The 27,821-nt window shown below is 36.1% G+C and overlaps 1 pseudogene; it reads right to left on the bottom strand.

Moving 5' to 3' along the window:
• Window positions 1–166: 166 nt before the first annotated feature.
• LOC106840168 (UDP-glucuronosyltransferase 2B31-like) lies at window positions 167–27,821 on the bottom strand (annotated as a pseudogene).

The raw sequence follows: 27,821 nt of genomic DNA, 5'->3' as shown, positions 1-27,821 counted from the left end.
TCTCTGTACTACTTTAGTACCTGCCATTCACATTATGGTTTTTAAACTGATATCTGAGATAAATTGGAACGATCACAATAGGTAACTTTTATGCAAGAAATTTTTGTAATCAGACCCTTTACAGAGTTTAACAGACTCGTTAAGTAGTTGTCCACTGTAAGATACTTCAGGTAACTTTTTCTGGAATCTGGACAAGGGCTGATGCAATCACATTGGCTCTTTCTTCTGTCATGTTACTGACCAATGACCCCAGAGTAAACACGACAGTAGCATTTTCTCCAGAGCTCTGGGCAAACTCTTCCATTTCTTGCAGAGAAAGATTTGCTCCATTATGAAAGAGCAAAAGTGTAGCAAACACTATTGAAATGATTGCTGAAAACAGCTAAAGAGAGGGAATCAGGAATTATCAAGAATTACAAAGCAGTGGCTGTTTTTTTTTAATTGTAGTAAAATACTCATAACAAAATCCACCATCTTAACTGTCCCTAAGTGTACGGTTACATAGTGTTAAGTATATACACCTTGTTGTATAACCGATCTCCAGAAATTTTCCATCTTGCCAAACTGGGACTACCCATTATACAACAATTCCCCATTCCCCTCTTCACCAGTTCCTGGCAATCTTAATTCTACTTGCTGTTTTCATGAATTTGACTAGTCTAGTTAGCTCATATAAGTGGAATCATCCAGTATTTGTCTTTTTTGTAAGTGGCCTACTTCACTCAGCATAATATCCCAAGGTTTGTCCATGTTGTAGGATGTGTCAGAATTTCCTTCCTTTTGAAGGTTGAGTAATATTCCATTGTGTGTAAATATCACATTTTTTTTTAATTAATTCATCCGTCGTTGAACACGTGCGTTACTTCCATGTTTTGGCTCTTGCAATTACGGCTGCTATGAAGATGGGTGTGTAAATATCTCACTGGGATCCTAATTTCAATTTTTGGATGAATACCCAGAAGTGGAATTCTGGGACCTTATGGTAATTCTATTTTTAATTTTTTGAGGAAACTCCATTATGTTTTCATCAGTGTCTGTTATATAACAGACCTAATCTCTCAGTTTGTAAGGATACAAGTAATATGGGATTAATTTCCTTTACTATGTATCTTTTTGCAAGTATGTGTGTATTTGCGTTTGTTAAGCAAGAAACTGAAGAGAGCCATTACACAGTAGTGAGGAGGAGATAACTCTTGGAAAATAGTATACTCAGACTCTACATTTATACTGCTAATACTTATGAATGTAGATCCTTGGAAGGAGGCCACACAGCAGAATATTAACTCACCTTTAGTTCTTTATTCTTATAGTTCTACTAAAACATTTGTGTTTATTCCCGGCAGGTTTTCTGGAGAATTATTTTAGTTTAGTCATTAGTATTTTATTTCTCTGACAATGAGCACTAGGTAAAAGTTAATTCTGATTGGGATGACTTGTATCTTTTTCCTCTAAGTTCTATAATAATTTATACCTCACTTTAATCTTTGTCAGTACTTCCCAAGCTCTCCCCTAAATCACTCTTTAAAGGCTGGAAGTTAGGAATCACTGTTATTCATGAGTCTGATATTATTGTTTGGAGTTTCCATTAAACAGCCTTCAGATTTCTGTTTGTAATCCAGAAATATATTTGTTATTTAAATGAGGGACCATATTTCTGACTTGTTTATGTATGACATATTTGGCCCTGAAATCATTCTGTAAAATGGATGTCCTGGTAGAATGGGCTATGTGTAACTGACAGTGATAGGTCCTCATCATCACCTCACTGAGTCCCCCAGGGAGCAGCTGCCTCACAGTGGGAGAGATACAGCAGGCTTCCTGCGGCAGAGAGCTGGTCACCTCCCCGAGTAGCTCAATATATATAAAAATATATAGCGTATGTATAATATATAAAGTTCCTGATAAAGCTCTGTTCACCTGTAATTGTTTCAGAATTGTCCTTACTTGTGGTCCCTGATCCTTACCAGCTTCCAAATTTTATTACATTCTATACCAAGTAAATTCTTCATTGCTCAATGCAGATCTTGCCCCTCCACCTCCCTCAAAAATGTAAGGCGTGAAATGTTTCCTGGATACCTGGTGAAAACTTCTTCCTCGTTTTTTTTTTGATGCTTTTGTTTTAAATTGATTTTTTCCCCCTGGAAATTAATGACCTAAGCTTTCCAACATAAAATGTTTACTGTCTTAGCCTAATCATTGTTTAAATCTCCATTTTTGAAAACTGAGATATCATTGTCATATAACACTATGTAGGTTTTAAGGTGTACAATGCACAGATTTGATTCATTTATATATTGCAATATGATTACTGATGCGCGATTGGTGAGCCGAGGAGTCGAAAGAAAGATTTCTTGGACTCTCAAGATCTGGCAGTAGTGCTCTTTTATTTAGAAAATAGTGTGGAATAGCAAGGAGATAGGATCCATGGGCAGTCAGAGCTGCTGCTGGTGCATGGGGACAGGACCCAAGGGCAGTCAGAGCTGCTGAGTCGGGACAGGACCCATGGGCAGGAGGAGCCGCTGCTGCCCCTGCTGCTGCTGCCACTGCAGCTGCTGCAAAAATGAGCTGAGCATAGGGCTAAATTTAAAGCATAGGTATGTGAGTTATCTCTTTACAAGATGAAAGAATATGTAAAAAAGTTGTTAAAATGATATCAGGGCCTATAGGTTCTGGTTATTGGGTGGTCCTATAATTTTTAGATAAGAATCAAACCGGATTGAGTAAATGGCAGAAGTCACCACTTAAATATTATCTTCAGCTAAAGACAAAGGAGGATGTTGGGGGGTGGTCAGTTACATGAGGTTGCCAGACAGTAACCAACTTAAGTCCATCATCCCCATTAAGAGTTTCTAGAGATAAGGTCATTCCCCGTCTTCCTGGCACAGAGAGGGAGGCATCCTTACAGATGGAGGTCTCCCTTACAAATGTAAATCTTTCCCAACAAAGGGCAAGCAACCTCCTCTCCTCAGAGTTACCGAGATATCATTGTTATATAACACTCCGTAAGTTTTAAGGTATACAATGTGAGGATTTGATTCATTTATATATTGCAATATGATTACCGCTGTACTATTAGGTTACAGCTCTATCAGGTCACATATTTATCATTTTTTGTGTGTGTGGTGAGAACATTTTAGATGTACTCGCTAGAAAGTTTCAAGTATTTAATAGACTACTGTTGACTATGATTACTATGATGTGCATTATATTGCCAGAACTTATCTTTGAATTACAGGTTTGTACCCTTTGTCCAACATCTTCTCCATCCCCTCCCTCCCACCAGCCCATGTAATGACCATTCCACTCTGTTTTTACAAGTTCAACTTTTTTGGATTCCACATATAAGTGATATCAAATATTATTTGTCTTTTGCTGTCTGACTTATTTCACTGAGCATAATGCCCTCAAGGGCATCTATGTGGTTCCAAATGGCAGGATTTCTTTCTTTATCATGCCCGAATAATATTCCTGTGTGTGTGTGTGTGTGTGTGTGTGTGTGTGTGAGTGTGTGTGTATCACATCTTCTTTACTCCTTCATCCACAGGTTTTAGCCATATATTGGCTATTGTGAATAATGCTGCAATAAACATGGTATTGTAGATATCTTTTTGATATTCTGTTTTTCTAACCTTTGGATATATATGCAGAAGTAGGATTTCTGGATCATAGGATAGTTCTGCTTCTGAGGAAGCTCCATATTTCTTTTTATAGAGGCTGTACCAATTCACATTCCCACCAACAGTGTACAAGTGTTCTGAATTTCTTGAAGATCATTGAGTTTCCTTAAACTGCTATTTTGAATTCTTTGTTGAGTGAGTAGTATATCTCCATATCTTTGCATTGGGTTACTGGAGGATTAATGTCAACTTTTCATCTCATATTTCCTTGATTGTTCATGTTCTTTGGAGTTTTATGTTGTTGTTTTTGCACTTAAACTGGCAGTCACCTACTTCCATCTCTGCTAACAGTCTTCAGGCAGAGAAGACTTTCTTTGGTCCTGCTGTAGATGTGGTTTTCACAGACCTTTTATGGACACACCTGCGTCATGCTTCTTGCTCCCTCTTGTGGAAGGCTTCTAAAGGCTGTATGTCTTCTCGCCACCCTATAAAGCACCTGTCCAGATGCTGTTGGCTTCCCTTTTCTTTCCCTGAGGTGTTGCTACAGCTCAAGTTTGTGGTTTCTCTCTTGCCCCAGACCCTTAACTGCTTCCTGCTCATGCTCCCTAGCCGTCTGTCAAAGCTTCCTCTTGCAGGGAACTGCCTGTAGGAGTTGTGAGTTCAGAACTCAGTGCTCTGTGGGTGCCTACAGCCCAGCTGGGGTATCTGTAGGAGAGATTTTCATTGTGGCTTGTGCTCAGGCTTCCTGGTGAGTCTGGAACACAGCAGGAGGAAGCAAGTCCCTTTAACGCCTTCAGGGAATCTTATATGCCACTCTCTTGATCTATTCCCTCCCACCAGTCACCAAATTCATATTTTTTTCTTTTTTAAAGATTGGTATCTATCTGAGATAACATCTGCTGCCAATCTTCTCTTTTTTTTTCTTCTTCTTCTTCTCCCCAAAGCCTGCCCCCAAGGTACATATTGGTATATTCCAGCTGTAGGTACTTCTGGTTGTGCTATATGGGATGCCACCTCAGTGTGGCCTGATGAGTGGTGCCATGTCTGCACTCAGGATCTAAGCGGCAATACCCTGGGCCACTGAAGCGGAGGGGCCAAACTTAACCAATTGTCCATGGGGCTGGCCCCTGAAGAGATAATTTAATACTCTGTATGCTGTGAGAGAGAAACGAGTCTTTGAAAGCATCCTAACAGGTGGCGAAGTTTGGCATCCATTCACCGGCTCTCCTTTTCCCTTGCAGGAGAAATCTTGGGACTTCTCTTAGCCCTAAAGTGTGCTGCCCCTTAGGGGAGGGGTGATGCTGGCAAAGTCCAGTTGTTCCTCTCACCCACTCCAAAGCATTGAAACTCATGTATTTTGTGCTCCAACCAAATGCTGGGACTTCTTCTGGAAATCTGGGCTTCCAAAGGCTCTCTAATACACAGGTGACTGCCCAAGTCAGTGTTCTGTAGGTGCTCCTGGACTGCAGCCATGAGGAGCTGTAAACAATTCCCAGTCTTCTCTAGGTACCACGGCCAATATGGAGTCTGTCTACCTATTACCAGAAGCACAGATGCGTGAGACTCTTCCACGGTCCCCTGGCTATGGTGCTGGATCCTAAAACTCCCATTAAGGCCCTTTTGTTCATGGATGGATAACAATTTTTGTTGCTGAAGCGGGGGAGAAACCCAAGACATTTCATTGTGCCACCAGATTGCTGACGTCACTCCTGAGGTATTATGATCCAATCCTATGGGATGTTCTCTAGCATTATGGTAGCTTTATGTTTTGTCCTTGTTTTACTGTTCACCCAATTTTTATTACTTGATTATATTCTATCTTTGAAAGTTAAATGTCTGGTGTGGTGGGGCAAAAGCAGGCTCTACAACGTTTCTCTGCTTGTCCTTCACTTATGCCTCGCCTATGCTAGTCACTTTAAGATTGTTTTCTGAATAAATTGCTGGCACTTTCTTATGTTTTGAATAATGAGGCCTTGATTTAACTGACCCTATTCCCAAAGTCTCCAAAGTATAATACTTTATTCTGTCATGATAAGGAAATTTATATAATTGCAACTTAGTAGAAATATATGAGATTTTCATTGCCAGGTCACTTTCTCTATCTCTCTCACTGTGAGTCAAACATTCTGAATGAAGAACCCAGAATCAATCCTACTGAAAATGCAAAGTGAAAAAAAAAAAGCAAACCAGAATAGGTCACCTTAGGCAGAGGTTTCGCAGGTTTGGAGTGGAGTCCTCCATCAAATTCAAAATGTGATTAGAGTAGAGGAGGAAATTCTAAATTCCAATAGCTTCGAATGAGCCACATTTCAGCTTTCTTCATTAACCCAGTTATTCTAGTGGGTCTTCCTGAAGGGAAAAAGGAAAGCAAAGGTAGAGGAAACTAGAATATCATAATGTGGATATACCAGGTAATTTTCTAAAAGAACCTAGAATGACATAGTCAAAGATATTGAAACCTGTCTGTGGTTTGAATATATATATATATGTTTTGTATATGTTTATGTTTTACGCTTGTTTTTCATATATATATACACAAAGACAAAGTGTAACAGACTTTGTCTCTAAAGTTATATGAGATCTCTCAGAATCATAAAACATTTATTATACCTAAGCCACTAAAGAATTAAACATACACTTGTTTACTCTGTAAAGCACAAAAGTATCAAATGCAGATGTAAACAATGATTTCAGTTCCTCAGTTAACCTTACCATGTGCATGGGAACATCTTTCCCCAGAGGACTCAATTTAGTTCCTACAGTTTAACAAGCTATTCCCTTGATCCCAGATTTTCCAGGTAAACTGTGAGGTTTTGGAAAGTAGGGTTACTCTCGCGTTTGGTTTGTTAGAAGCTTAATATTATTTTCTTACTAAATAAAATGTTTTGCAAATAAATGTGGAAAATTTTTATAAATTATGGCAATGGATGTGCTCACTCTGAATTTTGGCTCATTTTTTATTTAATGAATAGATAATTTTCAAAAAATATTGTTTAATAATGTATATATCCACCTTCAAAAGAATTTTAGATCTTTAAAGAGATGATGTATAAATACTTATTGAAGAAACGTGAAACCATTAGAAACCTCAAAGGATAGGTTCCTGAGTCTGCTTAAGAGCCAATAAATCTCTCTATTGTAAAGGAATCCTTCAACTAATATGGTAAATAAGCTTAATTTTTAAGTGAAACTAAGCTGTACCATAGGAACCAATTCCTCAGTGACCTAAAATTTAAGCATTTCCGTAATATTTTTCAGCTTGAGAGATCATTTTATAATTTCTTCATTCCACTTATAGGAAACACATTCCTCTGACTTTATAAACACACCTTCCAAGACACTAAGAGAGTCAGGACTTCAAGGTGCTAACTAAAACCATGACTTACCTAGTGCTTCACTGTAAAGGTCATTCCACTTCTCACTAAGTGTTTGGAACCAAAAGTCAAAATAAAGTACATAAATCATATTTTGTACCCTCTCTATGAATATAATTTGATCACTTAAATCTGACATAAAAATAACTATGGGGGGGGGACAAAGGGGGAAGTGGTGTACCCACAACGTGACTAACAATAATGTACAACTGAAATCTCACAAGGTTTTAATCTATCATAACATTAATAAAAAAAAAATAACTATGTGGTTTGAAGGAAATGGAAGTCCCCCACTATACTTTTCAAATGTACAGCCAAGAGAGAAGCAGAAAGTATACACTACTGGTATTTAAAGTAGCTCCTCCAGCAGCTCACCACAGGGTCCAATGGCATCTGCAAGAAGGAGATCAAACATTGATTCTTGTAGTTTTTTGGAATTTTCCTCTTCAAAACTACATCTTTACGGAACTTTTTAATCCAACCAGAATATTCTCAAAGGGTTTCTGGCATTAGTGAAAAATACGTCCAAACTGTATCTTTTGGAAGATCATAAATCCATTTAGAGGTTATCTGCATGAAAAAGTGTTCATATTATTTTTAAAGTTGTAGGATCAATCTCAAATTTAATAGCAGATGGTTTGTTGGGATTATCCAGAATGGAAGCTGAAGACGTCAGAACACTCACTTCATGACCTCTCTAGACAAGTTCATCCAGGATTGTCTTCATATTGATCCAGTGGCTGTATTCTGTGGGCCACACCAGCACCTTTCCAGCACTCCCAGGGCTAAAGTAACAACTCAGCCATTGCAGCAGCATAATTTAAATCCATTTCATAGCCACCCTGGTGGAATGCAATGCTTCTTTTCAAATTGCTGTTTCCTTTTGCCATTGCTCATGCTTCTATCTGAGGAAGAATCAATCAGGAAGTTAAAATATAACTCCTACACCACAAAGTACATACATTATATGAACAGTCAGAGCACTATTACAGCAAGTCAAAAAAACAGGTAGATGACTTTGTTTTTGTTTTCTTTTGTTTTTATTTTTAAAGATTGGCACCTGAGCCAACAACTGTTGCCAATCTTTTTTTTTTTTTTTCCCTGCATTATCTTCCCAAACCCCCCGTACAGATTTGTATTTCTTAGTTCTACAGGTCCTTCTAGCTGTGGGATGTGAGATGCCGCCTCAATGTGGCCTGACGAGCGGTTCCCTGTCCGCGCCCAGGATCTGAACCCTGGGCTGCTGCTGCCGAGCGCACGAACTTAACCACTCGGTCACGGAGCCAGCCCCGATGACTTTGTATTTATATAAATCTGTTTAATGTCTACAAATGCTATCATCTAACTAAAACTTGATGACCTTGCATATACAAGACACTGTGTTATGTAATATATTACAGATGAGTGTAACAACTATATGAAGTGAGAGGTGACTGTACCTGTAGTCTGTTTGACTGGAGAAACAGAGATAGAGCTGTTTTACAGCTGATTCAGAATTTCCTGGATGATGTTTCAAAGGATTTTTTTTGTAGGTGAAATCTTCCATGTGTATTTATTTATTTATTTATGTACTTATTTATTTTTTATTGAAGTAACATTGGTTTAATGTGTAAATTTCAGGTGTATGCCACTGTATTTTGATTTCCATGGAAACTACATCATGTTCACCACTCAAATACTAATAACCATTTGTTACTGCATGCATGTGCCCTATGACCCCTTTAGTCTTCCTCCCTTCTCTTTCCCCTCTGGTAACTACCAATCTAATCTCTACGTCTATGTGGTGTTTTTGTTGTTGTTTTTATCTTCCACTTATGAGAGTGATCACAGGGTATTTGACTTTTGGTCTGATGTAATTCGCTTCTTATAATACCCTCAAGGTCCATGCGTGTTGTCACAAATGGCACAATTTTGTCTTTTTTATTGCTGAGTACTATTCCATTGCATAAATATATCACATCTTCTTTATCCATTCATCTGTTGATGGGAGTCAGGTTACTTCTAAATCTTGGCTATGGTGAATAATGCTACAATGAACATAGGAGTGAACATCTTTTCAAATTATTACTTTCATGTTCTTTGGATAAATACTCAGAAGTGGAATAGCTGAATCATATGGTAGCACTATTTTCATTTTTTTGACGTCTCCATATTCTTTTCCATAGTGACTACACTGCTTTGCATTCCTAGCAGTGCATAAGGTTTACCTTTTCTCTACACCCTCTCCAACACTTGTTATTCCTTGTCTTTTTAATAACAGCCATTATGATGAGTATGAGGTGAGTTACCTTCTTGTGGTTTTGATTTACATTCCCTAATAATTAGTGATGTTGAACATCCTTTCATTTGCCTGTTGGCCATCTACATATCTTCTTTGGAAAAATGTGTGCTGATATCCTCTGCCCATTTTTTGATCAGTTTGTTTGTTTTTTTGGTGTAGAGTTGTACGTGTTCTTTATATATTTTGGAACTTAACCCCTTACTGGACATATGATTTTTAAGTATTTTTTCCTAGTTGGAGGGTTGTCTTCTCATTTTGTTGATGGTTTTATTTCCCATGCAGAACTTTTTCATATGATGTAGTCCCTTTTGTTTATTTTTTTTATCTTGATGGAGGAAACATGGTATTCAAACAGATACCACTAAGACAGATGTCAAAGAGCATACTTCATATGTTTCCTTCTATGACTTTTATGATTTCAAGTCTTGCATTGTCTTTAATCCATTTTGAGTTAATTTTTTTGTATGCCATAAGATAATGATCTACTTTCTTTTGCATGTGGCTGTTCACTTTTCCCAATATCATTTATTGAAAAGACTTTCCTTTCTCCATTGTATATTCTTGGCTCCTTGTGGAAAATTAGCTGCCCATAGATATGTGGGTTTATTTCTGCCCTTTAAATTCTGTTACACTGACTTGTGGGTCTGTTTATGTGCCCGTACCATGCTGGGGTTTTTTTTTTTTTTTTAAAGATTTTATTTTTTTCCCCTTTTTCTCCCCAAAGCCCCCTGGTACATAGTTGTATATTCTTTGTTGTGGGTCCTTCTAGTTGTGGCATGTGGGACGCTGCCTCAGCATGGTCTGATGAGCAGTGCCATGTCCGCACCCAGGATTCGAACCAACGAAACACTGGGCCACCTGCAGCAGAGCGCGCGAACTTAACCACTCGGCCACGGGGCCAGCCCCCCATGCTGGGTTTTTTACTATAGCTTTGTAGTATATTTTGAAGTCAGGGAGTGTGATATCTCCAGCTTTGTTGCTTTTCCTTGGGGTTGCTTTGGAAAATTGGGGTCTTTTGTTGTTCCATATAAATTTTAGGATTCTTTGCTGTATTTCTATGAAGAATGTCATTGGGATTCTAATTGTGATTGCATTGAGCTGTAGATTGCATTAGGTAATATGGACACTTTACCTATGTTTATTCTTCCTATCCATGAGCATGGAATATCTTTGCATTTCTTTATGTTTTCTTCAATTTATTTTAATAATGCCTTATAGTTTTCAGTGTTCAGATCTTTCACCTCTTTTGCTAAATTTATTCCTAGGTTTCTTTTTTCTTTTTGTTGTGATTGTAACTGGGACTTTTGTTTGTTAATTTTGCACCCTGCAACTTTTCTGTATTAGTTAATTGTATTTCTAATAGTTTTTTGGTGGAGTCTTTGAGGTTTTCTAAATATTGAGTCATGCCATCCACAAATAGCAACAGTTTTACTTCTTCCTTTTCAATCTGTATCTCTTTTATTTCTTTTTCTTGCCTAATTACTCTGGTTATGACTTCTAATACTACTTGAATAAGAGTAGTGATAATGGGCATCCTTGTCTTGTTCCTGTTCTTGGAGAAATAGCTTTAAGTTTTTCACTGTTGAGCATGATGTTGGTTGTGTGTTTGTCATATAGGGCCTTTATTATGTTGAGGTACCCTCCTCTATACCCATTTTATTGACAGTTTTTATCATTAATGGATGTTGCAATATGTCAAATGCTTTCTTTGCATCTATTGATGTGATCATGTGATTTTTTATTCTTCATTTTGTTAATGTGGTGTATCACATTGATTTATGGATTTTGAACCATCCCTGTGTCTCTGAAATAAATCCCACTTGATTGTGATGTATGATCCTGTTCACATATTGTTGTATTCAATTTGACAATATTTTGGTAAGGATTTTTGCATCTATGTTCATCAGTGATATTGACCTGTAGTTTTTCCTGTTTTTGTTGTTCTTGTCTGATTTTGGTTTCAAGGTAACATTTCCCTTATAAAATTAGTTAGGAAGCACGCTAGCCTCTTCAACTTTCTGGAATAGTTTGAGAGGCATAGGTATTAAATCATCATTGAATATTTGGTAGAATTCACCAAAGAAGCTGTCTGGTCTCGGACTTTTGAATTTAGGGAGGTTTTGACTACTGTTCCAATGTCTTAACTTGTGTTTGGTCCATTCAGATTCTCTATTTCTTCTCAATTCAGTTTTGGGAGGTTGGATAATTCTAAGAATTCATCCATTTCTTCCAGGGTATCCATATATCTTTTCATAATATTCTCATATTAACCTTTGTATTTCTGTGGTATCCATTGTAATTTCTCCTTTTATTCTCATTCTCTTTATTTAAACCTTATCTCTGTTTTTCTTAGTGAGTCTAACAAAATGTTTGTCAATTTGCCCATTCCTTCACTTTAAGCCTATGTGTGTCCTTAAAACTGAACTAAGTCTCATTTAGGCAGTATATTGTTGGATCTGCATTTTTATCATTTCAGCCACTCTGTCTTTTGATTGGGTAATTAGTCTGTTTATATTTAAAGTAATTATGGATAGGTGTGGACTTTATATTTCCAATTAGTTAATTATTTTCTTGATATTTTATAATTATTATTTTTCTTTCTTCTTCTTTTTCTCTCTTCCTTTGCATTTCAATGATTCCTGTAGTGGTATGCTTAGGTTTCCTTCTGTTCATCTTTAACACATCTCTTATAGATTTTTGTTCTGTGGTTACTATGAAGCTTACATAAAACATCTTATATTTATAGCAAACCTATTTTAAACTAATATAACTTAAGTTCAAATGCATAGTAAAGCTCTGCATTTTTACTTGCCCCTCAAATTTTGTGTTTTTGAAGTTGCAGTGTACATCTTTTTACCTTGAGTAGCCATTAACAAATTTTTGGAGTTACAATTATTTTGTATTACTTTTGTCTTTAATGTTCATACTAAATTCATAAATCATTTACCCACTATCATTACATCAGAGTATTGTGAATTTAACTACATACTTACCTTTACCAGTGAGATTTATACTTTTATATCTTTTCCTGTTACTAGTTGGCATCCTCTTGTTTAAGCTTGAAGAACTTCCCTTAACATTTCCTATGAAGCTTGCTAGGGTTGATGAACTCTTTCAGCTTTTCTTGTCTGGAAATTTCAATATCTCTCCTTTAGTTTTGAAGGACTATCCTGACAGGCAGTATATTCTTGATTGGCAGTTTTTTCTTTCACTAATGTGACTATATAGTGTGATCTCGTCTGGCCTGTGAAATTTCTGCTGTAAAATCTGCTTATAGGCTTATGAGGTTGTCTTATATGTAACAAGTTGCTTATGCCTTGCTGCTTTCAAGATTCTCTCATTGTCTTTGTTGAAAAATTAATTATGATGCATCTTGGTGTGGGTCTTATTAGATTCATCTTTTTTGGTTCTCCCTGGGCTTCCTGGGTCTGGATGACTCTTTCTTTCCCTATATTATGAAACTTTTCAGCCATTATTTCTTTGAATGAGATGTCTGCATCTTTCTCTCTCCCTACTCCTTTGCAAACCTTATAATGCAAATATTTGTCTGCTTGATGTTGCCCCATAAGTCCCTTCAACTATTCCTTTTTTCTTTTTTATTCCTTTTTTCTTTTTGCTACTCTGATTGGATTAATTTAACTGCCCTTTCTTTGAGTCCATTGATTCTGTCTTTTGATTGATCTAATCTTATTTTAAACCCCTCAATTGAATTTTTCCATTTAATTATTGGATTCTTCAGCTCTGTGATTTTTGTTTGCTACTTTCTTATATTTTCTATATCTTTCTTGAAATTCTTATTTTGTTCATGCATTGTTCTCCCGACCGTGGTTAGCATATCATTATTTTAACTTAGTATTAGATAAATCACTTATCTCTGATTTGTTGAGTTACGTTTCAGGAGTTTTATTTGGTTCTTTTCTTTGGAACATATTCTTCTATTTCTTCATTGTCGTTGACTCTCTGTGTTGACTTCTAAGCTTTAGTTAAAATAGCCACCTCTCCCAGTCTTGATTGTACTGTGTAGGAATGAATCTGGTTGTTTAGTGTAGCTTGAGTTCTTGGTTATTTTTGTGATTTTTCAAGCATTTGTGATTTTCAAGCCATTTTCTTTGTTCTTAGTTGCTCCCAGTAGTTGAGGGTGTGACAAAAGTTGTTAGTGTCTGGAAAGACAAGATCTCACCACTGCATGCAGGCTGATTGGAAGCCAGAGCTCAGGTAGCAGGGTTTTTTTTCTCTCTTTTTTAAATTAAGATTATCATAGTTAACAACCTTGTGAAATTACAGTTGTACATTATTATTAGTCATGGTGTAGGTGCACCACTTCACCCTTAGTGCCCTCCCCCCACCCCCCCTTTCCCCTGGTAACCACCGATCAGTTCTCTTTGTCTATATGTTAACTACCACCTATGAGTGGAGTCATACAGAGTTTGTCTTTCTCTGTCTGGCGTATTTCACTCAACATAATACCCTCAAGGTCTATCCATGTTGCTGTGAATGGGACGACTTTGTCCTTTTTTATGGTTGATAGTATTCCATTGTATATATATATCAGGTAGCAGTTTTTAAAGTGTGCAAATAGGCCTCTTTCATGGACAGATTGGGAGATGGGCATTTCTGTCTGCTACCTCTATGCTGAGCCCTGGGAAAACAGCCTGTTAAGAATTGTTTTTTTTATTTTCTACAGAACTAAGGAAAATTCAGCTTTAAGTTATTCTCAGCACCATGGCCATTCAATCCATGAATGCATCCTCTGGGAAGCAGCTGCAGAAGCTGGAGCTATAGAAGTGTATAGAAGTTCTTTCCAGGGAGACACCAGTGACATTGAGCAGGCAGGAGGGAGAACACAGATATGGCATACATTGGACTCTCTGGTCTCTGGGAGGATTACAATCAGCTTCCACAAATATGCTAAACTAAAAGCCTGACCCTCAGGAAGCAGCTTTTGAAATACGCAAGTAATCCTGCTTCAGAGAAAGACTATGAGAGGGGAGTTTCTGTCTGTTCCCTCTGCACTGAGCCCTTGGGAGACAGCAAAAAACAGTCCCTGTTAAGAACTGTTTCTTTCTTTACTATAGACTGGTGGGTCTCATGGGCAAAAGCCCCATTGTCATCCAGAGTTTTGTGATTAGGGGGCCATTCCCTCAGGTGGAAGTTGTAAAAATGGTTGTGTTAGATGTTGGATTGACACCCTTCACTCTTCCTGGAGAAACTGGGTGCTGTTAGTTTCCTGCCATTTGTATAGTGCTATGCCAGGCAGGTGGTTTGTGATGAGAGTGTGTCTCAGCCTTTCATATGCATTTTGATGTGGGTATTTTCTCATTTTCCCAATGTATAGAAATCGCTCTGCTAGTTTTTGGATTTCTTTCAGAGGGATTTGCTCCATGTCTAGCTGTAGATTCAGTGTGTCTGTAGGAAGTGATGAATTCAGGAGCCTCCTATGTCACCACCTTGGCATGGAACCTAAAATTGTACTCTTAACTAACGAATAAGTGACAGGAAAATCACAAGGTACATTAGAAAATACTTTGAGAAAAAGGAAAAGAAAAATTATGTATACCGAAACATGGGATCCATCAAAAAACACTGTTCAGAAAAAATTTGTACCTACAACTGCCTGCATACAGAAGAAAAAAAATATCAAATAAGTTACCTAAATTGTACCTCAGGGAACTAGGAAAAGACTAACAAACTAACCCAAAGCCATAAGGAAATGATAATGATTACAATTGAGTTTAATGAGAGAAGATGGTGCCATAGGATGAGTCTGCGCTCTCCTCCTTTCGCAGACACAAGAAAGCTACACTACATATGGAATAATTCCTTCTGAAGGGAAGGTGGAAACTGGAGGAACAGAGTCTCCATGATAATAGACATCACTGAGAAGGGTAGGGGAGGTAGACATATGGCCCCATTAAAGAAAATAAACACACCTTAGCCACAGCATTTCATGGTCAGGAGGGATATCAAAGATACAGAACTTTTCCTGAAGAGTGAGGAATTTGAGCTGCACATCAGGGACTTCAAACCTTAATCCTGCACACGTGAGATGAGCCCTCAAATCACCTGGCTTTGAAAACCAATGGGGAATACTTCCAGGAAAACTGAGGAACTATAGAGAAGGAAAATTCATTCTTAAAGGGCTCATGTACAGACTCACTGACCTGTAACCCAACACAAAAACACCAAATTGAAAAGCGCATAGGCCAAACATAAGGGAGACCCATGTACTAATCTTGCAGCATCAGCTGGAGAGACAGGAAGCAATTGAGACTCTCCCCAGGGACAGAAACACTGGCAGTAGCCATTTTTTAGATCTCATTCTGCCTTGTTGACATTAAAGTCACTGTGGGATCCTCCCTCTTGGCTGCTAGTGCTGAGAGCCCCACCCACCACTGAACTATGGCTGGACCTTACAGTTGGTTGGATGATAACCCCATCTACTAATATGCCCACAACAGTAGCGGCCAAGAGTCTGTGCCAGCCATTCTCAGATGCCAGCCTCACCTGTCAACACATCTGCAGCAGTTTTAGCTTGGCTACACAGTCACCTAAGCCAGGGGCCAGCCTTATCTGCCAGCACACTAGAAGCTCACCACAACAGGAGGGCTCACACAGGCCCCATCAGAGACACTCCCTAGGCACTGGGTCTGGTGGCCTGTGAGGATTGCACTGGTGGGCCCTGCAGGACATCTGCTGCAAAAGGCCACACTTTCAAGCCTGGGAGATGTAGCTGACTTTCCTAATATAAAGAAAAAAATCACAGAGAATTAGGCAAAATGAGGATAAAGAGAAATATGTTCCAAATAAAAATCCTCAGAAAAATGACTAAATGAAATAGATGTAAGCAATCTGTCTGATAAAGAGTTCAAAGTAGAGGTCATAATGATGCTCACTGATCTTGGTTGAAGAATTGATGAGCATAGTGAAACTTCAACAAAGAGATTGAAAATGCAAGAAACTACCAATCAGAGCTGAAGAATACAATAGCTTAAATGAAAAATAGACTAAAGGGAATCAACAGCACACTAGATGATACAGAAGAATGGATCAGTGATCTGGAAGACAGTGTGGTGCAAATCACCCAGGCTGAACAGCAAAAAGAAAAAAAAATTAAAAAATGAAGATAGTCTAAGGGACGTCTGGAATATCAAGCATAGTAGTATTTGCATTATAGAGGTCCAAGGAGAAGATAGAGAGACAGAGGCAGAAAACATACTTGAAGAAATAATAGTTGAAAACTTTCCTAACCTGAGGATGGAAAAAGATATCCAGGTTCAGGAATCACAGTGATTCCCAAACATGACAAACTCAGAGAGGTCCACATGAAGACACATTATGCTTAACCTGTCAAAAATTAAAGATAAAGATAGAATCTTAAAAGTAGCAAGAAAAAAGTAACTAGTTATGTACAAGGAAACCCCCATGATACCATCAACTGATTTTTCAGCAAAACTTTGCAGCCCAGAAAGGCATGTCATGATATATTCAAAGGGCTGAAAAGAAAAAAAAAGCAATTACCACGAATACTCTCCTCAGCAAGATTATCACTCAGCATTGAAGGAGAGATAAAGAGATTCCAAGGCCAGCAAAAACTAAAGGAGATCATCACCACTAAACCAGTCTTACACGATGTGGTAAAAGGACTTCTTTAAATAGAAAGAAAAGGCTGTAACTAGATATAAGAAAATTATGAAAGAAAAATATTTCACTATTAAAGACAAAAATATCGTAAAGGTTGAGGATCAACAGATTATAAAGCTAGTATGAAGGTTAAAAGCAAAAGTAGTAAAATCAACTATATCTATGATAATTAAGGAATACAATAATTAAGGGAGACACAATTAAAAGATATAAAATATATATCAAAAACATAAAATAAAAAACAAAATAAAAATTTATATTAATAAAATAAAAATAAAATAAACTATAATGTTTTAGGAAGGCATTTGAACTTAAGCATCAATCAACTTAAAATAAATGAATATATACATATGTTGATATATATGAACCTCTTGGTAACGACAACTCAAAAAGCTGTAAAAGATACAAAAAATAATAAAGAGAAAGGAATCCAAACATAACTCTAAAGAAAGTCATCAAATCAAAAGGGGAAAGAGTAAGAGAAGAAACGAACAGAGAACAACTGTAAAAACATCCAAAAATAATTAATAAAATGCCAATAAATGCAAGCCTATCATTAACCACTTTAAATGTAACAGATTAAGTGTTCTGATCAAAAGATATAAGGTGTATGAATGAATGAAAAGAGAAGATCTGTCTATATCTGCCAATAAAGTACTCACTTTAGATATAAAGACACACACAGACTGAAAATGAAAGCATGGAAAAAGATACTCCACGCAGATAGAAACCAAAAGAAAGGTGGGGTAGAAATACTTATATCATAAAAAATAGACTTTGAAACAAAGAATCTAACAAGAAACAAGGACATTACAAAGTGATAAACGGAATGATCCAACAAGAAAATATAACACTTGTAAATAGCTACGTGCCCAACATAGAAGCACCTAAATACGTAAAGCAAATATTAACAGACATAAACTGGAAGTAACACAAACACGTAGAGACTAAACAACATGCCAATACACAACCAATGAATTAATGAAGCAAACAAAGAGGATATCAAAAAATATCCTGACAAATAAAAATGGAAACATAATTTCCCAAAATCTATGGGACATGGCAGAAATAGTTCTAAGAGGGAAGTTCATAGTGATACTCACTTATCTCAAGAAACAAGAAAAATTTCAAATAAACAATCTAACCTGACATCTAAAGGAACTAGAAAAAGAACAACAAACAAATCCCAAAGTTAGTAGGAGGAAGGAAATAATAAAGATCAGAGTAGAAATAAATGAAATAGAGACTAAAGAAAAATAGAAAAGATAAATGAAACTAAGAGCTGGTTGTTTTAAAAGACAAACAAAATTGATGAACCTTTAGCCTGACTCATTGAGAAAAAGAGAGAACCAAAATAAATAAAATTGGAAATGAAAGAGAAGCTACAACAGATATCACCGAAAAACAAGGAAGCATGAGACTACTATGAAGAATTATACAACGAGTAATAGACAATCTAGAAGAAATGGATAAATTACCAGAAATATACACTCTTCCAAGACTGAATTAGCAAGAAATAGAAAATCTGAAGAGACTCATAGATCAATGGAAAATAGTAGAGAGACCAAAAATAAACTCATGCTTATATGGTCAATTAATCTACAATACAGAAGGTGAGAGTATATAATCAGGAAGAGACAGTCTTCTCAATATATGATTTTGGGAAAACATGACAGCTACATGCAAAAGAATGAAACTGGACCGCCATTTTATACCATATACAAAAGTAAAATCAAAGAAGATTAAAGAATTACATGTAATATTTGAAACCAAGAAAGTCCTAGAAGAATACATAGGCAGTCATCTCTTTGATATTGGTCTTACCAATGATTTTTTTGCATCCTTCTGCTCAGGAAAGGACAACAAAGCAAAAATAAACAAATTGGACTACATCAAACAAAAAGCTTTGCACAGCAAAGGAAACCATCAACGAAATGTTGAGACAACCTACTGAATGGGAGAAGATGTTTGCAATCAGATGTCTGATGAGGCGTTAATATCCCAAATGCATAAAATGCTTATAGAGCTCAATATCTACAAAGCAATCTGATTAAAAAAATAGATGGAGGACATGAGTGGATATATATATATTAATATATATATACCATTTGTGGCAACAAGGATAGACCTAGGGCATTATGCTAAGTTAAATAAGTCATAGAAAGATAAATAACATATGATTTCACGCATATATGAAATTTCAAATCAAAACAAACATATAAACAGAAACTAACTCATAGATACTGAGAACAAACTGATGATTGCCAGAGGGGAGGGAAGAGGGGGATGAGCCAAATGGGTGAAGAGGTTTAAGTGGTACAAACTTGCAGTTATAAAATAATTCAAGGAGAAATAAGGTACAGCATACAGAATATGCTCAATAATATTTTAAAAACTTTGTCTGGTGACATATGGTAACTAGACATCATAATGATCATTTCAAAATGTATTTAAATGTTGAATCACTATGTTGTATTTCTAAAACTAATATAATATTGTACATCAACTATACTCCAATGTAAGGAAAAGAAAAGAATGTTAGTTGCAAAAAAAGAGAAAATGCATAGAACTAAAATCAATAATGAGATGGAGACATAACTACTGATTCTCCAAAAATTATGAGAACATTTTGAACAATTTTATGCTAACAAATTAGATAACCTAGATAAAGTAAAACAATTTCTTAAAAAATTCTTAAACTGATGGAGAGGAAGTGGTTATTTTCAACATACCTAAAAAGTAAGAGATTGACTCAATTATCAAGAACTTCCCAATAAAGAAAAGCTCAGGACCAGATGACTTCAGTGGTAATTTGTGCCAAATATTGAAAGAAGAACAATGCCAATCTCTCTAAAACCGTTTTAAAAAATACAAAAAGAGAGTGTTCTGTAACACTTCCCAACTAATTTTATGAGGCCATCATTAATCTTCAACCAAGTCTAGAAAAACATCACAAGAAATAAAATACACATTAATATCCCTGATGAAAATGTAAAACTTCTCAACAAAGTACCAGTCAACTGAATCCAGTAGCATATAAAAAAGTTGTACAGTTTTCCAAGTGGGATCTGTCCCAGAAATGCAAGGGTGGTTCTACATACAATAATCAATCAATGTACACCACATATTAGAATGAAAAAAAAAGCACATTAAACAGTGATGCCTGCTCTCGTCAATTCTACTTTGCACTGTACTGGAAGTTCTAGCCAGAGTAATTAGTCAAGAAAGAGAATAAAAGTCATTGGGATCGGAAAGGAAGAAGTAAAACTATCTCTGTTCACAGATGATATGATTTTATATACAGAAAACCCTAAAGAATCCACAAAAAATAAGAGCTAATAAAAAAATTTTAACATGTTTCAGGATACAATGTTAACACACAAGTCAGTTGTATTTCTCTACACTAGCAATGAAAAATATGAAAAGAAAATAATACCATTAGCAATAACATCTAAAAGATAAAATGTTTGGGAATAAATTTAACCATGGAGGCAAAGTCTTGGATAGTAAAACTACAAAATATTACTGAAAGCAATTAAGGATCACAAATAAATGGGAAGACATCCCAGATTCACAGACTGGAAGACTTAATATTGGAAAGATGGCAATAACCCCCAAGGCAATCTGCATATTCAATGAAACCCCTATCCAAATTTCAATGGGCTTTTTTGCTTAATGAGAAACTTGATCCTCAAATTCATATGGAATTGCAAAGAGGCCCTGAACAGCCAAAACCATATTGAGAAAGAAGAAACTTGTTCCACTCACACTTCCTGATTTTAAAGCCTACTACAAATCCACAGTAATCAAAACTTCATGGTCCTGGCAGGGGATAGATATATAGATCAATAAAACAGATGTGCAAATTCAGAAACGTATCTTCACCTTAAAGTCAACTGATTTTTGACAAGGATGCCAAAGCAATTCAATGGAGAAATCACTGTCTTTTAAACAAATGGTGGGAGAAAAATGGATATCCATATGCTAAAGAACGAAGTTGGATTCTCATTTCACAGCAGATAGAAAAGTAACTCAATATGGATCAAAAACCTAAATCTAGGGGACAGAACTATAAAACTCTTAGAAGAGAATAAAGAAGGAATCTTCTTGACTTTGTCTTTGACAATGGTTTATTTAATATGACACAAAAGCACAAGCAACCAAATTAGAAATAGATAATTTGGTCTTATTAGAATTAAAAACTTTTGTATATCAAAGAACACCATCAAGAAAGTTAAGACAGCCCACTGAATTGGAAAATATATTTGCAAATCATGTATCTGATAAGCCACTTGTATCAGGAATATATGAAGAATTCTTACAACTCAACAACAAAAAGACAAAACAATCCAATTAAAAAGATGGGCAAAGGTTGCTAACAGCCATTTCTCCAAGGAAGATCTACAAGTTGTCAACAAGCAAAAGAAAAGGTGCTTAAGACCATTAGACATCAGGGACAAGTAATTCAAAACCACAGTGAGATACTACTTTGTAACCAGCTAGGATTGCTACGATAAAAAAAATAATAAAACAAGTTTTGAGAAAGATGTGGAGAAATTAGAATCTCATGAATTGGTGCTGAGAATATCAAATGGTACAACTACTTTGGAAGACAGTCTGGCAGTTTCTCAAATGGTTAAAAATACAATTGCCATATAACCCAGAAATTCCATCTCTAGACATATACATACTCCAAAGAATTGAAAACAGGTGTTCAAAATGAGGATTGACAGGGATATTCACAGTAGCAACATTCACAATTGGCTACTTGTGGAAACAACTCAAATGTCCACCAACAGGTGAGTGGAAAAACATAATGTAGTGTATCAATACAACAGAATAGAATTCACCATCAAAAGAAATGAAGTAATAGTACATACCACAACATAGATTGATATTAAAACATACTAAATAAAAGAAACTAGACACAAAAAGCCACAGTTTATAACATTCCATTTATATTAAATCTACAGAATAAGTCGTCCATGGTTACTGAAGGCATACTAGTTCTTGCCAGAGACTATGAAAAGGGAGATATAGAAAGTGACTGCTTAATGGGTCTCATTTGGGGGTGATGGAAATGCTCTGGATCTAATTGGGGTGATATTGCACAACACTGTGAATGTATTAAATACCCCTGATTGCACCTTTAAATTGATTAACATGGTGAATTTTATGTTATATTAATATATATATGTTATATGAATAATATATATGAATATATTTCATGAAAAAATTAACAATAAATGACTGGCCAGATTTGGACTAGAAGTCCTAGTTTGTCAGTCATTGGGTTATACTATAAATTTAATTCCTACATAGTCAAAATGGAAATTGCTGTTATTTTTATCATTTGTATTTGAAAAATGTTACATTTTAAACCTATATTAGGTAACATATAGCAACTAGAGCCATTGTGGAAATATTTCTATTCATTTAATAGTGACAGTAGTTAATGCAAGTTGAATTTTGCTGTATACAGCAAGTATATAGAATAAGTGTTTTTAGTGCTTTACCGTATTTTACATTCATTGTTTCAACAATCCCAAGATGATGATAATACCATTACTATGGTCTCTATTTCACTGAGGAAGCTGAGGCATAGGGAGGTTAAGTAACTTGCCCAATTCCACACAACTTTGCAGTAGTTTTGCAGGGACTGGAATCCAGGCCATCTGAGTCCAGAGAACAAGCTCTTAATCATCATCCTACTCTGACTCCTCTTTCTAGGTTACAGTTATTTATAAAATGTAAAATTTATAGTTTCTCCTTTATGCAGCTATATCTTAATTGTAATATTGTTATATATTTATAACTAAAAAATAACCTACAAATATTGTTTCAGTTATCATTCACCACATAACAACTGTGTGCAAATGTAGAGGCTTAGAACAATAATACTTGCTTTATTATTATCTTTCATAATTTGAGTGTTGGCTTGGCTCAGCTAGTTGGTTCTTGCACAGAGTTTCTTAGGTAGTCACAGTCATATGGTGCCTAGGGCTGTAATCACCTGACACTTATTCACTCACACATCTGGTGATTGGTTTGAGAAAACTCAAACTGCAGGGGCCCTGGAACAACTGGCATGGCTTGTTTCTCTCTACCACATGATCTCGTTTTCTCGGGTACTTCGGGTATGGCACAAGGCTCCAAAGTGATTGGATAAAAAGTGAGAGAGAGGAAGCGAAAGAGAGTCAGAGAGAAAGATACAGAGAGAGACATTGACTATATTACCTTTTCTAACCTAGGCTGGAAGTTAAGCTGCATCACTTCCAGCACATTCTTTTATTGAGACAACTGCAAGCCCTGGCATAGTTCAAGAGGTGGAGACGTGATGGGAGGACTGTCAAAGTATTTGTAGCCATGTCTCTTTTTTTTTGGTATAATTTCATTTGTTTCTTCTTAATAAGGAATAATTGATGTACAATATCCAGTTAGTTTCAGATGTACATCATAGTGATTTGATGTTTATGCAAAATACAGAATGATCACCACAATGTCTAGTTACCATCACCATACAAGTTATTACAATATTATTTCCTGTGCTATACATTACATTCCCATATGACTTATTTTACAACTGGAAGTTTGTACCTCTTAATCACTTGCCTGTTTTACCGACCCTCCAAACCCTCCCCCCTCTGGTATCCACTCTAGTTTGTTTCCTGTATATATGAGTTTGTTTCTGTTTAGTTTTGTTTGTTTGTTTCCTGTTTTTGTTTGTATGTTTTAGGTTTAGATTCTACATACAAGTGACATCATATAATATTTGTCTCTCTTTGTCTGACATTTCGCTTTGCATAATACCCCGTAGGTCCATCAGTGTTTTTACAAGTGGCAAGACGTCCTTCTTTTTGTGTCTGAGTACTATTCCACAATGTGTATATACCACATCTATATCCATTCATCTATTGATGGCATTTACATTGCTTTCATATCTTGGCTGTTGCTGCAATGAACGTACAAATGCCTATATCTCTTAGAATAAGTGTTTTTGTTTTCTTCAGATAAATATGCATAAGTAGAATTGCTGGATTCTATGGCAGTTCTACTTTTACTTTTTTGAGAAACCTCCATGCTGTTTTACTTATTGGCTGTGCAATTTACATGCCAACCAACAGTGTATGAGGGTTCTCCTTTCTTCACATTCTCACCAACACTTCTTTTTCCTGTTTGTTTTTTGGTATAGCAAGGCGATCAGCTTTTTTAAAAAAATTTAGTTAATAATAGTTTACATCAATGTGAAATTTCAGTTGTACATTATTTCTTGACTATCACCACATAAGTGCTCCCCTTCACCCCATGTGCCCACCCCCTACCCCGCTTCCCCTGGTAATGACTGAGCTGTTTTCTTTGTGCATGTGTTTGTTCTTATTCCACATATGAGTGAAAATCATCTGATGTTTGTCTTTTTCAGTCTGCCTTATTTCACTTAGTATAATTCCCTCCAGGTCCTTCCACGTTGTATCAAATGGGATGATTTTGTCTTTTTTATGGCTGAGTAGTAATCCATGTGTATATATACCACATCTTCTTTATCCAATCATCAGTAGATGTGCACTTGGATTGTTTCGGTGTCTGGGCTATTGTGACCAGTGCTGAAATGAACATAGGGGTACATATGTTACTTTGGATTGTTGATTTCAAGTTGCCTGGGTACATGCCAAATAGTGGGATAGCTGAGTCATATGGTAGTTCTATTTTTAGATTTTTGAGGAATCTCCATACTGTTTTCCATAGTGGCTGCACCAGTTTGCATTCCCACCAGCAGCGTATGAGGGTTCCTTTTTCTCCACACCCTCTCCAGCATTTGTTATTTTTAGTCTTAGCATTTATAGCCATTTGAACAGGTGTAAGGTGGTATCATAGTATAGTTTTGATTTGCATTTCCCTGATGATTAGTGATGTTGAGCATCTTTTCATGTGTTTGTTGGCCATCTGTGTATCATTTTTTGAGAAGTGTATGTTCATATTCTCTGCCCATGTTTTAGTCAAGACTGTTTGGTTTTGTTGTTCAGTTGTATGAGTTACTTATATATTATGGAGATTAACCCTTTATCAGATATATGATTTGCAAATATTTTCTCACAATTGGTAGATTGTCTTTGTTTTGATCCTGCTTTCTTTCGCCTTGCAGAAGTTCTTTAGCCTGGTGAAGTCCCAGTTGTTTATTTTTTCTTTTGTTTCCCTTGTCTGAGAAGCCATAGTATTCGAAGAGATCCTTTTAAGTTAGATGTCAAAGAGTGTACCACTTTATCTTCCAGGAGTTTTATGGCTTCAGGATTTATCTTCAAGTCTTTAACCCATTTTGAATTTATTTTTGCGTATGGCAGGAGATAATGGTCTACTTTCATTCTTTTGCTTGTGACTGTCCAATTTTCCCAACACCATTTGTTGAAGAAACTATATTTTCTCCATTTTATGTTCTTGGCACCTTCATCAAAGATTAGCTGTCCATAGATGTGCGGGTTTATTTCTGGGCTTTCAGTTATGTTCCATTGATCTCTGTGCCTGTTTTTGTACCAGTACCATGCTATTTTGATTACTAGGGCTTTGTAGTACATTTTGAAGTCAGGGATTGTGACGCCTCCAGCATTGTTCTTTTTTCTCAGGATTTCATTGGCAATTCGGGATCTTTGGTTGCCCCATATGAATTTTAAGATTCTTCATTCTATTTCCATGAAGACTGTCATTGGGATTCTGACTGGGATTGCATTGAATCTGTAGAGTGCTTTGGGTAGTATGGACATTTCAACTATGTTTGTTCTTCCAATCCATGTGCATGGAATTTCTTTCCATCTTTTTAAGTCATCATAAATTTCTTTCAGTAATGTTTTATAGTTTTCATTGTATAAGTCCTTTACCTACTTAGTTAAATTTATTCTTAGCTACTTTATTCTTTTAGTTGTGATTATAAATGGAATTGTATTCTTGAGTTCTCTTTCTGTAAGTTCATTATTAGAGTATAGAAATGCAACTAATTTTTATAAGTAGATTTTTTACCTCACAACTTTACTGTAGTTATCAATTATTTCTAATAGTTTTCCAGTAGATTCTTTAGAGTTTTCTGTAGAGAAGATAATGTTGTCTGCAAACAGTGAGCGTTTCACTTCTTCACTCCCTATTTGGATTCCTTTTATTCCTTTCTCTTGCCTAATTCCTCTGGCCAAAAACTCCAATACTATGTTGGATAAGAGTGGTGACAGTGGGCATCCTTGTCTTGTTCCTGTTCTCAGAGGGATGGCGTTCAGTTTTTATCCATTGAGTATGATGTTGGCTGTAGATTTGTCATATATGGCCCTTATTTTGTTGAGGTAATTTCCTTCTATCCCCATTTTGTTAAGAATTTTTATCATGAATGCCTGTTGCATCTTGTCAAATGCTTTCTCTACGTCTATTGACATGACCATGTGGTTTTTATTCCTCAATTTGTTGATGTGGTGTATCACGTTGGTTGATTTGTGGATGTTGAGCCATCCCTGTGTCCCTGGTATAAATCCCACTTGAGCATGATGTACGATCCTTTTGATGTAGTGCTGTATTTGGGTTGCCAAAATTTTCTTGAGGATTTTTGCATCTATGTTCATCAGCAATATCGGCCTATAGTTTTACTTTTTTGTGTTGTCCTTGTCAGGCTTTGGTATCAGAGTGATGTTGCCCTCATAGAATGCATTGGGAAGTCTTCCATCTTCCCTAATTTTTCGGAATAGTTTGAAAAGGATAGATATTACATCTTCTCTGAATGTTTGGTGGAATTCCCCAGGGAAGTCGTCTGGTCCTGGGCTTTTATTCTTTGGGACACTTTTGATTACTGCTTCAATCTTTCTTCTTGTGATTGGTCTATTATGATTATCTGTTTATCTTTGATTCAGCTTTGGGAGGTTGTGAGAGTTTAGGATTTATCCATTTCCTCTAGATTATCCCTTTTGTTGGCATATAGTTTTTCATGGTTTATGATCTTTCTAATATATTGCTGCATTTGGTCTGCCAATATTTTGTTGAGGATTTTTGCCTCTATGTCCATCAGTGATATTGGCCTGTGATTTTCCTTCTTTGTGTTGTCCTTGTCTGGCTTTTGTATCAAGGTGATTTTGGCCTCATAGTTTGTGTTAGGAAGTGTTCCATCTTCCTCAATTTTCTGGAATATTTTCAGAAGGATATGTATTAAATCTTTGAATGTTTGGTAGAATTCTCCAGAGAAGCTGTCTGGTACTGGACTTTTATTTTTAGGGAGGTTTTTGATTACTGTTTCAATCTCTTTACTTGTCTATTCAGATTCTCTATTTCTTCTTAATTCAGTTTTGAGAGGTTGTAAGAGTCTAAGAATTTACCAATTTCTTCTAGGTTGTCCAATTTGTTGGCTTATAGTTTTTCATAGTATTCTCTTATTATCTTTTGTATTTCTGAGGCATCCATTGTAATTTCTCCTCTTTCATTTCTGATTTTATTTTTGGGAGTCTTCTCTCTTGTTTTCTTGGCAAGTCTAGCAAGAAGTTTGTTTATCTCTCACATATGAATGAAATCATACAGCTTGTCTTTCTCTGTCAGGCTGATTTTGCTTAACCTAATACCCTCAAGGTCCATCCATGTTGTTGCAAATGGGATGACTTTGTAATTTTTGTATGAGTAGTTTTCCATTTTGTTTATCTTTTCAAAGAACCAGTTCTTGGTTTCATTAATTTTTTCTATTTCTTTTTAGATTCTATTTCATTTATTTCTTCTCTGATTTTTATTATTTCTTTCCTTCTGCTGATTCTCAGCTGTGTTTGTTCTTCTTTTCCCTGTACCTTTATATGTGCTGTTAGGTTGTTTATTTGGGATTTTTCTCCTTTCTTGAGGTAAGCCTGAAGTGCTGTAAACTTCCCTGTTAGAAATGCTTTTGCCGTATCCCATTGATTTTGGCAT

The sequence above is a fragment of the Equus asinus genome, chromosome 3 (genome assembly GCF_041296235.1).
Source record: "Equus asinus isolate D_3611 breed Donkey chromosome 3, EquAss-T2T_v2, whole genome shotgun sequence".
Lineage (NCBI taxonomy): Eukaryota > Metazoa > Chordata > Mammalia > Perissodactyla > Equidae > Equus > Equus asinus.
Note: the sequence above shows the minus strand (reverse complement) of the source record. Positions and strands in the feature narration are given on the sequence as shown.